Source organism: Struthio camelus, chromosome 4, assembly GCF_040807025.1.
Source record: "Struthio camelus isolate bStrCam1 chromosome 4, bStrCam1.hap1, whole genome shotgun sequence".
Classification (NCBI taxonomy): Eukaryota; Metazoa; Chordata; class Aves; order Struthioniformes; family Struthionidae; genus Struthio; species Struthio camelus.
The window spans coordinates 35,381,171-35,395,928 of record NC_090945.1 but is presented as its reverse complement, the minus strand read 5'-3'; the positions used below and the strand labels follow the sequence as shown (position 1 = coordinate 35,395,928).

The 14,758-nt window shown below is 36.2% G+C and overlaps 1 protein-coding gene and 1 long non-coding RNA gene across 4 annotated transcripts in view; one reads left to right on the top strand and one right to left on the bottom strand.

The window, feature by feature from the left end:
* The window catches only part of TTC29 (tetratricopeptide repeat domain 29), a 219,937-nt gene that overhangs the window by 56,344 nt on the left and 148,835 nt on the right, over positions 1 to 14,758 (top strand). The window contains exon 3 of the mRNA XM_068942226.1: positions 5,576 to 5,713. The gene's annotated coding sequence lies outside the window, so the exon portion shown is untranslated. The remainder of the gene's footprint in view (positions 1 to 5,575; positions 5,714 to 14,758) is intronic.
* LOC104153369 (uncharacterized) overlaps positions 1 to 14,758 on the bottom strand; it is a 58,541-nt gene that overhangs the window by 30,978 nt on the left and 12,805 nt on the right. Inside the window, exon 3 of one of the 3 annotated variants that reach the window (XR_011140955.1) lies at positions 6,546 to 6,645. The exons of the other annotated variants lie outside the window; for them this stretch is intronic. This is a non-coding gene — a long non-coding RNA (uncharacterized lncRNA). Of the gene's footprint in view, positions 1 to 6,545; positions 6,646 to 14,758 lie in introns of those variants that run through there. 3 annotated transcript variants of the gene reach the window in all.

Genomic DNA, 14,758 nt, shown 5'->3' with positions numbered 1-14,758 from the left:
TCACAGGATATTTTAGGTAAACAGACAGTGGTAATAAGCAGCATTAAAAATGACTGAAATTCAACATAATTAGGCAGCAAAACTAGAATTTTAATGTAATTAGGGGGAAATGTAAAGCAGACAAAGAAAGCTACCAGGAAGTAAAGAGAAGGGCTTATGCTTTGAGAGCAGTGGCAAAAGAAGTCATGGGAAGCAGAGGAGGTGAATATCCTTGAAAGAGAAGACCCTGCCATGCTGACCTGCTGTGGGTTTTTCTCCTAGTCAAGAAAGCTTTCTATTTAAAGAGGGTATTTTATGTTACATTTCCATCATAAGTATTAAACCAATTATTCTACTTGCCAGAAAACCCTTTTCTTACTGCACAGTAAGAAATTTCTGATCAAAAAAGATGTTTTAATTTTTTTGCCATACTTCTGACAATCTGAAATGTTCTGCTAGATGCTCTGCTAAAATCTCATCCTTGCACAAGAAAAGATTTTGAAGAACCTGACTCATTATGTGGCTGAGAAGAACACTGCCTGTCTCAATTACACATAAAGAGTTAAGTTCTGTCTTACACAACTCACTGTGATTAATGGTTTTGCATGAGTAAAGCTAAAGAGGAAGTTTGTGCCAGCCAAAACACAAGCAAAAAGATGTACTGTTTTGTTGGTATTCAAACAAGGCAAAATTAGCCTGACTCAGAATTGATTTTAGATTGCATGGGCTTTTTCCTGTTCTCTGGGAAGAGGACACTGTACCAAATTCCCAAATCCTCTAAGAAAGCAAGTACACAAAGAGAATCAAATGTTTTGGACGTTCATCTGCCTATATTCTTTGCAGCTAGAAGGAACATACAAACAAATACTTGGAAATCACTATGATGATGGAAAAAAAACATATCTCTCAGCATCAAATCATTATATCTTATAATACTTTTCCCATCCATTTTTTCTTTTTTTTTCCTTAAGAACTGTACATTTGATTACTCCATAGCTCACCAAGGCAAAGATTTTGAAATTTCCATAATTATTCAGCCCAGTCACCTACTGTGTTCTCCTCGGTTATTCATCTACTTTTTAAACCTCAACTATTACCTCTAAGAGAAATTTGAAAGTCATAATAATTTTTCCAGACCTTCTGCTTATGCTGTTATAGCTAATTGGGTAACCGTAAGTAGTGCCAAATATCACTGACTACCTGGATTTAAGCTATCAAACCTTCACAGATTATTGTCCACACAAATATTACTCATACTTATGAAATGAAACCATTCAAATGTTTTCTGTGTATACTCAGATATATTTGGAAATCTATAGACATTTCAAAACTACCATAAGAAAACTCAAGGATTTGATTGATAAGTTAATCAGAGGAATTATTCTCTTACAACTAATTGTACAGCTTAATTATAATTAATAGATATATAATGTGATGGCGCGCACAATGTAAGATTCCTAATGGATAATCAAAATAGCACAATGTGTGCTCAGTGATGTAGACAGAAGTTGACTGGGGAAAGAAAAGGACAGAATTAAAGTTTCTGTGCATCCTTAATTCTGAAGTTTATATCTTTTAACTGTGTCAGTCTTTTTCTTCTTTGCAATGACCTTCTATTTACATTTCTAAGTGCTTCACGTGCCTCACCATCATTTCTGAAATTCCTTTCTTAAAAAGAAAAACAAAAAAATTACAACAGCCAGAAACAATTCTTCCTAATAAGAATACTGCTTGCACTTCATTGCACACTCTTGTGTGTTATACATAAGGGGAGCTTGAAAACCTTTTATTTTTATGGTTTTGCTAGAGTTTTTAATCCTCAAAATATCAGATGTTAATTCTGGTTTTGCTGGAGGACATCTTTGTGAATGTACCTCCTGTACCTTAATTGAACTGATAAGAGAGAAGGGACTGAACATTTAATAATACATTCTTCCTTCAAAAAATTAATGAAACAAGAGTATGAAACATTAATGGAATTACTTCATATTAAACTATCCAGAGAAGGTACTAAACATAAAGGGCCTCGTCATTCAGGTGACTGTATCGGTGAAGCCCTCTCTTTGGATGGAAAGGGATTAGTGGAAGCCTGGGCTCCAGTGGACATTGTTTCATCTCTTGGGTTAGCCAGTGGCGCCCAGCCTTCCCCTAATGAGCCCACTCCGAGCGCCAGAGCTGCTTCACAATGTGCCGACCCATTGGGCTGAGGCCAGGCAAGGTTTTGAAACACCAAACTGAAGGCTAGCTCCTCTGAGCTGAGGGACTTCTCAGATCAAAAGCAGAGCATAGGAAGGAAAAGAGAGTACTAAAAGCAAGAGAAAGAGATGAGAGAGAAGAAAGGTTCTCATCAGAGATGAGAGAAGAATTTTCCTGGCAACAAAGCTAAGTTAGCAGCGTCTTACTGGGATATTTTGAAAATAGAATTACTTGTGTGCAATTTGGATCATCTCTGTTCAAAGTAAAATAATTTGTGTTCATTTTGTATAGCACTAATTTGCACTAGAAAGACATGAATTTGTGGCATTTCTCTTTTGGCTGTGGAAATCTTAATCACTGCAAAATCTTGATTCCACTATGACATGGGACGCAGCAACATTTCTGTTTCGTGCTAGGCTGACAAATTCTGCCAAATTCACCAGAATTCATATATCTGACTTAGGAAAAGTTCTTATCTCCGATAGCCTCGGTAGAAAAAGCTGGACTGGAGATAGTGCCTTGATTTCTAGACAATTTTGTTCCACTGATGGTAGAGGAAAAGCTGAGGACTGAAGTGGGATTTTGAAGAGATGGCAGCTAGTGGATTTGGTGCATAACACTGTTGTGACAATGTACAGAGTTACATGATTTGCCAGGTATAAAAATAAACATTTTAGTTAAAGTTGCTTCTTAAAAGTATTTGCCATAAGGATGACTGTATTGTCTATCAGTCGTTTCACAGTGCTCAGTAAGACCGGCAGGCATGTGCCCCGCTGGTGCCAAAGCAGTGATTCTTTGTTTACTTGGTTTGTTCCTTACTGTCTCCGAAGGACTCTCAACTTGTTTCGCTCCCCCAATGTTTTATTTAAACTCTCTCAGTGAGACAATGGAGCATGGGAAAAGACCTTATTTGTAATGGCTGGTCCTCCTTTCAAATCTCCAGGCTCAAACAGAATTGCATAGTATTAGATGACCCTTCACACTGCCTGTTCTGTCAAAGCTCTGGCCGCATACTGCCAAAGCGGTCAGTAATGAAGTGGTCTGTACCATGATTTGTGCAATACTAGCAATGGTGTGAAAAATATCTCTCTTCCATTAAAAAAAAAAGCAGGGAAAAATACATAATAACTTGGGTTTGTTTAAATCTTTTTGCTTTACTCCTCATGCTAATACATTTGTGACAAATATTATTTTCCCAAATGACACTTGTACAGGAGGTCTATAGGAAATGTCAGCCAGAGAGGAAAAACTCCTGCATTAATGTGCATTCCGAAAGCCCTCTCATTATTTCTCATGCTAACTAGGAACTTACTAAATAACAAAATAGAATGCAAATAATAAAGCAACGCAATTAAGCTCATATAAAGTTGGGGTGCTCCAGAAATAGCATAGAAGAATTGCACAAAATATTTATGTACATATGATTCCCTTAAGAAGGATGCGGTACTGATTTCATACACACTTTATATTCTTATCACAAATTATATGAAAAAAATTCAGGTGATGCTGTGCTACTATGTAAAAACATACAGTGATGAGTACAACGGAGTCTGTCAGAGCTCCTCTTGATTTGAATTTGTTTGATGTCTGTCTATAATTACAACTTAATCCTTTCAAAATAAATTTCTGTAGGGGAACTGCAGTAGGGCCAAAAATGACTATTATAAAAATATCCCAAAATCTATGAGAATTATGAGAATTTAAAGAATTAATCATGTTTATTTCTTTTTAAATCATACTAAAGTTTGCAAACTAAACTAGTCGCTATCAGTGTATTATTAGGAATTTTTATAATTTTGTTGCTTTCCCCCCACCCTTTTTAAAGAAGCTTGGGCTATTATCACATGATCACATTAACTGAGTCTTTAAGGAAAACTTTACTGTTTGAAAAATAGTACTGATTCAGAGTGTTATGAAAAATACCATGAAGGCAAGTGGTTTGTTTGGGGCCAAAACTACAAAATATGAAGGGGATTATATCTAGTGTTTGCAAGAAATTCTTCTTTCCCAACTTTTAGTTCTGGAAGAGACAATGAACAGTCATTCCTTGACCACCACCTTCATACTAGTAATGATTAGACAGACCTTCAGCCTTTCTTCTTTTAGTCATCTCTTTCCCAGGCTGAACAGTTGTAATTTATGTAATCCTCCTCTTACAGAAGCTGTTCCATACCCTCAGTCATCTAGATGATTATGCACAGCCCTACAGATGGACTTCCAGGGAGAAGGCCACAGAGCACAGGATGACTGCGTGCATAGTGCTAGTCTCCTGATAAAAAATGATGAATGCCCAGTATATCTGTCCAAACCTTCCTGCTCTTCAGAATATAAAACTGCAAAGTTTCATAAACGTGCTGGTTAGGGAACTAAAACAAAGTGTGACAGAGTGCAGAAACTCTGTGTGGTTTTCCTGAGCAAGACAAATTACGGTAATCTAGCAAAGGGATTTTTCTTCAGATATTATATTAACATGGAAAATTCAGAATGTTCCTGATACTTAAATCAAATGAGGCTCTAAGGCAAGAAGAAACGTTCTCTAAATACCTTTGAAAACAATCATCTAATTTAACTTAGAGCTGAGAATAGAATCAAAGATAAATCCACAAATACGGATTAAATTTAAAAGCAATACTTTGACTCTATTCACATGTATTTGTATTCATCTTCTATCAATATTCTAAAATAAAAAAAAATTAGCAGAAGCATTTGCAGAAATAATAAATATTGAAATGGACTGAAACTCTAAAATACAAATATTCACATTAGAAATCCAGTTCAAAAGATTACACTGATCTTCTCAGGGAACAAAAAGATGTGTGACCTTGGTGGCCAGTTAGACCTAGAGTCCTTACATTTAAAAACTTTAAAGAAAATAATTACACAGCAACTATTGACAAACCATTTTCAATAAATTTAGTGTTAGCAATTTCAAATGAATTAGAAAATGTCTGTGTGTGGTCAGGTGGCTATAATTACTTGTGTGAATGGCTACAGCTACTAAGGACAATCTCCTTTTCTTCTATGATAAAGATCTCACCAATAACTGTTTTCCTTAAAGCTAGGAAATTCTTAAGCAAAAGAAAGGGTTGAGCACCCAACCGATATACGCATATGTGTTATGAAATTAATGTCACAAGCAACAGAAGTAAATACTGAACCTCCACGAATTCAGTAGAAGTATTATCTCCTCTGTCTGCTGGAGCTTTCCTTCAGGAAAAGGTCCCTCTCTTTCAAAAACAGTATCATAAATCTACGCAGCAAAGGAATCAATTAAAGCTATGACTGTATATACGTTGTGTGTGTGTGTGTGTGTGTGTGTGTATGTATATATTTATAGTTATATATACACACACAGAAATTACAGCCTCTTAATATTTGTCTTTTTTTTTTTTTTGTTTAGGAAGCTGTCCACTAAAATTTTTACAGGTGTTGTTTTGGAAAGCGTGAAGTTAGAGACCCTTCCTTAATTAAAGCTGTAAAGCTCATAGAGTTACAGAACTCTAAGAAAAGGGTCATGGAAAAAAAATCCTTCATAGAGGTAAGAATTTTTAAATTCATTTATTTTATAGTTAAATTAATAAAGTGTAAACATTAAATCATCCATGTTTAATCCTTAGTATATTTAACAAGTAAACATAAGTAAGACTCTCAATAGAATTACAGGAATTGGCAAAACAGAATATGTGTAAAGAGTAAAAAATAAGCTCCTTCTCTAACATGCTACAAATGAGGAGCAAGAGTAATAATTCTAAATAATTTGGAGGGTTTTAGATGCTACAGTGGGGAACAATTAACTAATAATATACTTATTAATTTTCTTTACCCTCCAAAGAGTCCTCTCTTTATGTATCCTTTTCAGATGTGCTGACTATAGTATTTTGAATAGGGACATATTATTTCTTTTAAAGAAGCAGGATTATATTTTCAACCCTTCATATTCTGTTGCTCTTGGCCATTTTAGAGTATATTTATTCTAGCCTAACAACAAGGATTTTAGAGAAGGCATTTTAGAAGTTGTACTAAATTGTAACTTGTTTCTTCAGAATCTGTTATTTTGTTGAGAGAATGCTAGAAATTACTTACAGGCATGTATAAAATGAACTGCTTATACTTAAAAAAATACAAACTGGCATTACTATGTACAAAAACGCTTCATGCATCAAATCATGGGCACCATGCCCGGATATTTTTAGACAGCTCAGAAAAGCGCTCCAGATGTCTGGGTTCCACAGACGATGTGAGTCTAAAATAAAGAGTGGTCTCTACTGAGAAGAAGAACAAAAGTGCTGGTTGTAACTGTGTGGGGTAACTTTGCTCATAAAGCCCAAAGCACAAAACAAGTAAAGCAGAGGACACCACTAGCTACTTACACGGAGCTATCAAAGGTCCCCGCATGCGTGACGCAGACCAGTAGTAGCTCTTTCACTCCAGCACAGTGTCAGTGTGTAACAGATAGACAGTCCAAGGTGTCTGAGAAACCACAAAACAGAAAGTTATGAAAAGTGTTGACTAGCAGTGCCCTGGGAGTTGCTTGCTTTCAAGAGGCTGACTGTATTCTTTGTTCTTTTGGCAGCATCACTAACAAACAGCATTCTTGGATCTGAATTTTGTTTTCTATTGTTGAAAATGATGTCTGAAGCCAAAAGAATACAGTTTTGCATCTGTTAGACAGGATCTACAGTGCTGAAATGATCAAAACCTTGTTTTGACTGGTAAACTGAACAGTGTGGAAGTTGTACAGAAAACCTATCTGTGTAAGCTACACTGTTAGATGTGAAATTTTTGAGAGTGGCTGTAGGTGTCGGTACAGAAGGAATTTAACATACTTCTCCATTAAGTTTTATTTATGGTTTTGAAATACTTCGTGTATATTTTAGGGTAAATTCAAAATATATGTCATATTTGAAAACGGTAAGTCTAAAGCAGCCTGTTTCTGTGATATAATATCTCCTCCCATCCCCTTTCTCATTTTTTTGGCTTTTTATCTGTTTTTCTGGTTCTGTTGACAACAACTCAACTACTTTCAATTTGATGTTTTTCTAGTGTCTCAAAAGTGACCTTCGTCACCCCTTTTTCTGTTAAGTGTTCAGAACACCCCTGTCAATGACAGCCGTGTTTTTCCAGAATAATACTAAACAGCTTGAGAATTTCTTCAGTCTTCATCTCTAACTATATCTTGTCCTGATCCCTCTGATCACTCTGTCTTGAGTGCTGCTTTACCCTGGTGTATTAATGTTTTCTTTCCTGCCCATATTTCTGAAAGAGTCTATTTAGATAGTCTGTTTCATCAATTTTAACATCAAACTCTATCATTACCTGTTTTGCCTTAAAAAAATATAAACTTCCTGGAATCCCATAACATTCTAACTTCAGAGCTGCTGTCTACCCAGCGAAATGAAGACATAAGTGTAGCGTGTGCCAGCATCCCTGGTTAGCAAAACCCAGCTAACATTGGAAACAATAGCCGGGAAACGCGGGTGCAGCCTGAGCTCTCACATTGCTAAAATCCACATGATCCGTCCCCAGGATCCTTGGAAAGACTGTACTCTGGTTTTACCCAGCCAGCACGGCCCCTGATCTGACCACGTAAAATAGGGGAACTGCTCTTTCATGAGAGCCTTATTCAGTATTCTAGTCTGAAAACTGGCTCCTTCTCCACTGTATGTAATACCTGTACTGTCTTTGCTACTGTGAATCCCACTATCCTGAAACAAAAGCAGGAGTGGTGAGTTTGGTCAAATACTTTGTTAATAATCATTTTTATACTAAAAATACCACAATATAAGAGCATCATTTTTGACTGAAGCATTTTCCGCACCATATACACAATATTGATTATTTATCCTCATAAGAATATAACACAACAGCTGCCAAATCAGGCAGAAACAGATGTGTTTTGTTTGTGTAACCTATCTCTGACCAGTAAAAGGGCAGAAGACATCTCACAGTGCAGAACTGTGACACATTTTTCCCATTTGGGTGTTTCTTTCTCACACTTCCACTTACTACTGGCTTATTCTCTGAAGCAGTTATAATAAAGTCTCTACCCCATTTCAAAGCAGTTGAATAATAAGCTAATTTTTTTATTTATTAGTTGTTGTGAACCACATAAAAATGTTTATTCCCTTAAAAAAAGGCATAGCTAACAGAGCAATGTTTTATGCTAGCTGAGAATCTAGCCCCATGTATCTGAAGATTACTTATTTGCTATATTAAAACATATTTTTAATTTAAAGGAAATGAGCCACTGGAATCTGGAATCTATACACAGAAATGCATACTGTTCATAATTACACAAATGAATGTCAGATGAATCCCTAGTACCTGTCTTTCCTATGATAACTGATGTTCTTTCTAGACAAATGAAATGCAAAAGATTTTCTATCTGCACCTTAGAAAAGCATCTAGTGCAATGCTACCCAGAAGTAACTTTTTACAAGGGAATTCTTATAAAAAAGGCGTATAGGAATTCACTGATGGGTAGATGGTGACATGCTACTGAAGGAGAAATAGCCAGGTTACAAAGTGGCTGTATAGAGAATATAATAAATATTTAATTTAATAAATTCAAAATTGGTCTTGGCAATTAGGAATAACTGAGTCAAAGCTGAGATGAAGTTTTAAATACAGAGAAGGATCCAAATATCCTGACAGGAGCACATGACTCTGAAGGCTGGACTAATTTAAATGGCATGAAAGGTAAGAACAAGAGTAAAAGGTAACATATTTAGGGACTGAATAAGGAGAATGTTTCTACAAGATTGAGTTAAACTGTGGGTTCAATTTCTGCAACTGTTTGTTATATATATAAACATTGAAAGCCTAGGAAAAGAAATTACAGTACAGGGAATTACACCTTTTAGGGACACCTTTGCAGGCATGAAGTGAGGGTGTGTGGGACAGAATCTCACTCAGGGTCTTGCACTGAAAGGGTTTCATCAATGTCACAGGACTAGTACCTTTCTAAGGCACCTTCAGCTCAACTAATCCCACCTCTGGCAGGAAGAAATAGGCTAACTCTGCATTTGCTAGCCTGTTAGATTTCCTCTGATGCTCTGGCAACTGATAGTATGCTAAAAGATGAGATTTGTAGTGTTTCTTTGACTTCTCTTTATCCCTGGCAAAACAGGTTTGAAGAACTGGGCTGAGCAGCTACTGTTTTGTGGCTGCAAATCTGGCTATTGTGTTTGAGTGTTTACTGGAATGCTCTTTATGAATATCAGCATTTTAAATTTTCTTCTCAATTCCTCTAACAGCCATAAATGATCATTTTCCATAGCAAACAGTCTGTTAAAACATACAGTAGTATGAAGCTTGTTATACAAATATTTGTCATACCAATATCTTACATGGGGATTCTTAAACAAAAATCTCATTATCCTCTCTCCTTCTCTAAGTCTACCTGCTCTGCTGGAATTTCCTTCTCAGCCAGCATTTCTTCTTTCCAGCATCAGCAACTCCTTTATCTTAACTCCAGCAATGCTGCATGGGAAAGGTCAGCTCCAAGCAATACTACTTTGGGGGGCTTCTCTTTACTTAATACTGTGTATCTCTTATCACTGTTGGATGCAATAGTGTTAGTTTCTTCTTCTTCTAAAGTAGCTTAGGAAGAGCACTCCTCTCCATTTTATAGTCTGCTTCTTTCCTCCATTTGCTTTTAGAAAAGGATGAAGCAGAAATATCAGCAGTTTCTTCTAATACAGCTCAATTGCCCTGGTACCCAAATGTACAAATCCCAGCCGCCATTATTAATGCTTTCTGTGGCTGAGATGATATGCTAGAAGGAATTACTTTATGTTCTCCTCCCTTAAGAAAAATGCCAGAAAAAAAAGCTCCTCTGTTTAAATGGTGCTGGACTGAAAATCTCTTTAACATGTGCAATAGATGCAGGAATAACAAGGTGTATTTCATGACAGTATTCCCATCACATAACTCAAACTTATCCCAGCAAAAATAGCTAAGAATGAAAAGTCAGTTCAAAACTGCCAGATGCTGTACTTAGCAACACTGATATCAGCCCACTGGATATTCAGTTATATTTCCCTGCATGTTCACTTTTTCCTCAGCCAATACCTGGCCTGACTGTTTTTCTCAATTTTCTCTCCAAAAGTTATTTCAACACCTTTTAATAACTTACCTTCCTCCTCTAACCTTAGTTATGCCTTGTTTTCTTCACACTCTACCTACCACCTTCATCTTTTCCCTTCCTCCACAATTCCTCATCTTCTTTCAATAACCATTTATGTTTCTTTGAATTACTTGTACAATGATGGAAGTTTTTTCTTTCTCTCCTCCTGTTTCAATCTTTGTAACTTTATCTCTGAAAAGTCATCTTCGGTTTCCATACACTTCCTTTTCTAAAGGATTTGTAATCCTTTCTCTAATCCATAATGTTATATTCCTCTCTTCTTTCTGGAGATCATTCTTCACTGTTCAGTTCTTCATACTGTCTGCACTGCACCCAGCTTGCACTGAGCCCCATGGTTAGGTATCTGTGTCAGCTGTTAACCTGCCTCGGGTGAATCTACATAAATATGTTGACATGGTATCCAAACCACACTAACACTCCTTGCATCCACATCCAAAACATCCTAGCGTTTGCTAAAGTTCAAGTCTAACATGCAGAAACCATGAACCAGGGCTCTAGTTCTGAGTTTCACCAATATGCTCAGGGAGAGCAAGTAAGAGCTTTATTTGACATATGTATATGACAGAGCTGGGGTACTTCACATGATGTTGTCAGCAACTCAACTGGGGATAAAAAACAACTAAGAGATGCTACGGATTCCCACCTTCCACATCTTCTGGGCTATGCCAGCTCGAAACATTGCTGAATATATATGAACTTGCCCTGAAAGTGTCCACATAGTCGGTTATGGCTGAGAGGCACGTTTTGCAAGTTTGCGCTTCCTTCCTGTTTAAAACATTGTTTTACTATATTTAACTATAACACCGTGAAAAGGCTTAGCATGAACGGATGACGTTAGATGTAGATGAAAATTATGAGGTATGCCATGTGACTAGGAGTGAAATCATATACTCATACAAGTAAATCTAAATCTGCCATTTCTTCTGGTTGGATCTGGACTCTGCAAGATATAGGAATAGATCCCGTATCTTACACAGCCTAATCCAATGTTCTGCTACAAAAAGGATTCTGGACATTTTCTCCTTTCCAACCACTCCAGTAGGATCTCACCTGTACAATTAAAGAGCAATATAACCACTTATATTTAACTACTTAACTTTTAATTTACTAGCCACAAGAAAATATATATTTTGGTTTTTAATACTAAATTAGGTGAGTCACTGTTTTACAGTTTGTGCTGTTACGATACAATAAAACTCTAGCTGAAATGCCCACAGAGTATATGTAGACAAGGTAAAGACACTGTATCATAGAAGAAAAGAGCCTTCACCTTTATGAATAATTCATTTATGAAACACGGAAGTGGTAGAAATCTGGGAACAACAAATAAATATAATCTTATTATAGCACAAAGCTTACGAATGCTGAGTGGGGGTTATTCACTTGACCTCCTAGATAGAGGAAACAGTTTGGTTCTAGCTGCTCTGCTGAAACGGCCTAAACTGTTATCTGCCACGTTAATATAATCTAAGCTATGATCACGATCTTTTCAACCTCAGGTGCAAAGACGATACTGCAGCAGAAAAGCAGCTGTCAATCGTTTCTATACCAACTGAAGAAAATAATCAAAACATGTTGCTAATCCAGGCTGATGACAAGAGTGTGCAAAATTAAGAGACCTTTATTCCTAAAAGATCTTCAGTGGCTGGAGGCAGAGAATGTAGGAAATGTACTGTGGGCTGTAATAATTGCTGTCTGCCCTGGGAAATGGCATGAAGGCCAGAGCAGTCATGGCTCCATGCAAGCACATCCTCTAATTATTGAAAAACCTGTGTAGAGTCTCAATGTTAATCAGTCTCTCAGAGACTTCAGCTTTATGTGGTTAGTGCAGATTTATGGCATTTTTCTTTTCTCGTTATTAAAACTGATATTTCACAAGGAAGAAACTATCTCCAGACAACTGTTAAAATGCAAAGTTTCAGTCATAAAAGAAAATGGCAGGATTATTCGGAGACTATTCCACCGAGAACCCAAACAAGAAGGGTAAGAAACAAAACATCAAAGACACAGGGAAAAATGGTAAAAGAGGAGACTTTAAAATATTAACTAAAAATGCAACAGTTGGCCTATAGATTCAAGAGGTTATAGTGTAATTAATTAAGTGCTTGTTACAATTATAGATAAACACTGCATCTACTAATGCAACATGAATAATATATAACCATAAAAAAGTAAAACAAATTCAAAGGTTTGCATGACCACGTTACTGCATTTATTTGCATTACTGTTACCAATGATGTCATTAGAAAATACACATGCACAGAATTTTTACATTCTATTACACGGCCACGTTTTACTTCTTTTTAATAATATGGCAGTAATTTATGTAATGCACTATTCTTGATTATTACTCTGGGACAATTCAAAACCATATTTTGGCCCATAATGATGAATCAGTTTTGAAATATATACACAGATCTTTGTCAAACAATACATTTAATCAAAAACGTTTCAGGTTTTCTACCAGCTGTATCTGCAAATTTTTGGCAAACATACTGGGAAAGTTGCATGTTTGGAGATCTGATTATTCTTACATATTACATCAACCCCAGCCTTCCAGAGATATCTGTCACTTCATAAATAGTAGAATCCCATGAAAATTCACAGAAATGAAAGCATAAAAATTGCAAAGTTGTATGTCACTGACAGGATTTGAGAAGGCTTTGGTGGGGGGAAGGGAAGATAGATATGTTAGTCACACATCATTTGGTTTTTAGTTGTAATCGTTTTGAAAAATACGAAATAACAGATCTGATTTGTCTACAGGTTCTAATTTACTAGCCACGCCTGACTTCAGTGGCCTAACATTGCAAGCCTGAGAAAACTAACATCAGAATAATCTTTCCAGAAATACATGCTTAAATACTGCATAAAGACTGACCGTAGATCCTGCTTCATAGCCCAGGACTGGCACATTTACTCTGCATAGAAAAAAATTGGGCAAGATACCCAGTTATCTATATGGTAACAAGAAGTTCAAAAGAGGTAACTGGATAAACCAATGGGAATGGCTGAAACAAAGAACAAGACTAGAATCAAAAAAGGATATGCAAACTAATACCTGATGTCAGCTCTTTATACTCCCCCCCACCCCCCCATTGTGCTAATGCTTGAAAAGAAAATTAGGACTAAAATACCATGGATATATGTGCAGGAAAGACAGACAGAGAGTATTTTAAAGTACAAAAAAATTGTAAGGAAAAGCAAGCAGCAACATGTGTTCAAGAATTCTCTCATGAACATACAAAGGTCTTAGATACGAAGACATCCTAGGACATTATCTTGGACTAACTTAAGGTCCATAAATTTTTAAGTCCTGTCACATATGCTCCAAAGTGAATCACAGCTGTGATTTTTACAACCTGAATTACTCTGGAGATGCAAACAATCAGGTAAGACTTAGTTGTGATCTTTAGAGAATATATGTTCTTCTGAGCATTTCACTGCTTTAATATTAAGTCCAACTCTTAACAAGAATATGCATTTCTCATTTGAGATACAAATTTGAACCAACAGCTAATTTGGCACGGAAGAATATGAAGTGAGGTCAGTATTTTAATCCTAGATTTGGTTTTGAAAAATTTATCCCTAGATGAAGTAGCTTGTCCCCCTCCAACACAACTAATACTGCAATAACTGTTGTAATAGCAAGTAAAAATAACAGTGGAAGTATATAAAGCTGTGCATTCTAGTGTGTTTTGTGAGCCAGCCAAAAATAATTAGGCTGATGTCCACTGATTACATGCTACAACACAGATGTTTTATCAAAGAATGAGATCGTTTCTGTAATACTCTACTGGATATTTTGCATATAGCAGTTCAGATCCACGTATTCTTACCTGTTTACGTTTCTATTTCTCGGAATTAGCTACCACTCCTTACCTTAGTAATCAAACATATCTCCAAAAAAATTGAGGGTTTGTCACCCTTTTATGTGACAGTTCATGCTGAACTGCAACTGTGTACAGGTTGTATATAATATATATAAATTTATAGGCATGAAAGCATAGGTTTTCACATTTGTTTCTGTAGCTGCATAACTGGAACTATGAACTTGAATTTTTATGTGTTAACCTTTTAGCACATTGATTTTTAAACATGAAAAACTGAGTTTTGCTGAGTGAAACAGGATGTGAAGTATCACACTTAAAAAATATAACAATATTCTACGGTAATTACCCCAAATTGCAGAATTGCTATTGTTGGTTATAGTGTGTCAAACCATTGCTACAGAAATTCTGTAGTAATGTTTAAACAAAGCAAAGAAATGCTTGATTTGTACAGGTAAATACAATTTGCCTACCCAAAACTGAGTTGTAATGCCCAGGAAAATTAACATTAGTTGATCAATTTAACTTTCAGATCATGCATAGAATTATCAGCTGTGTATCTCCTCTGTTTACACTGTGCAACAATACAAAGGTAGAACTCTTC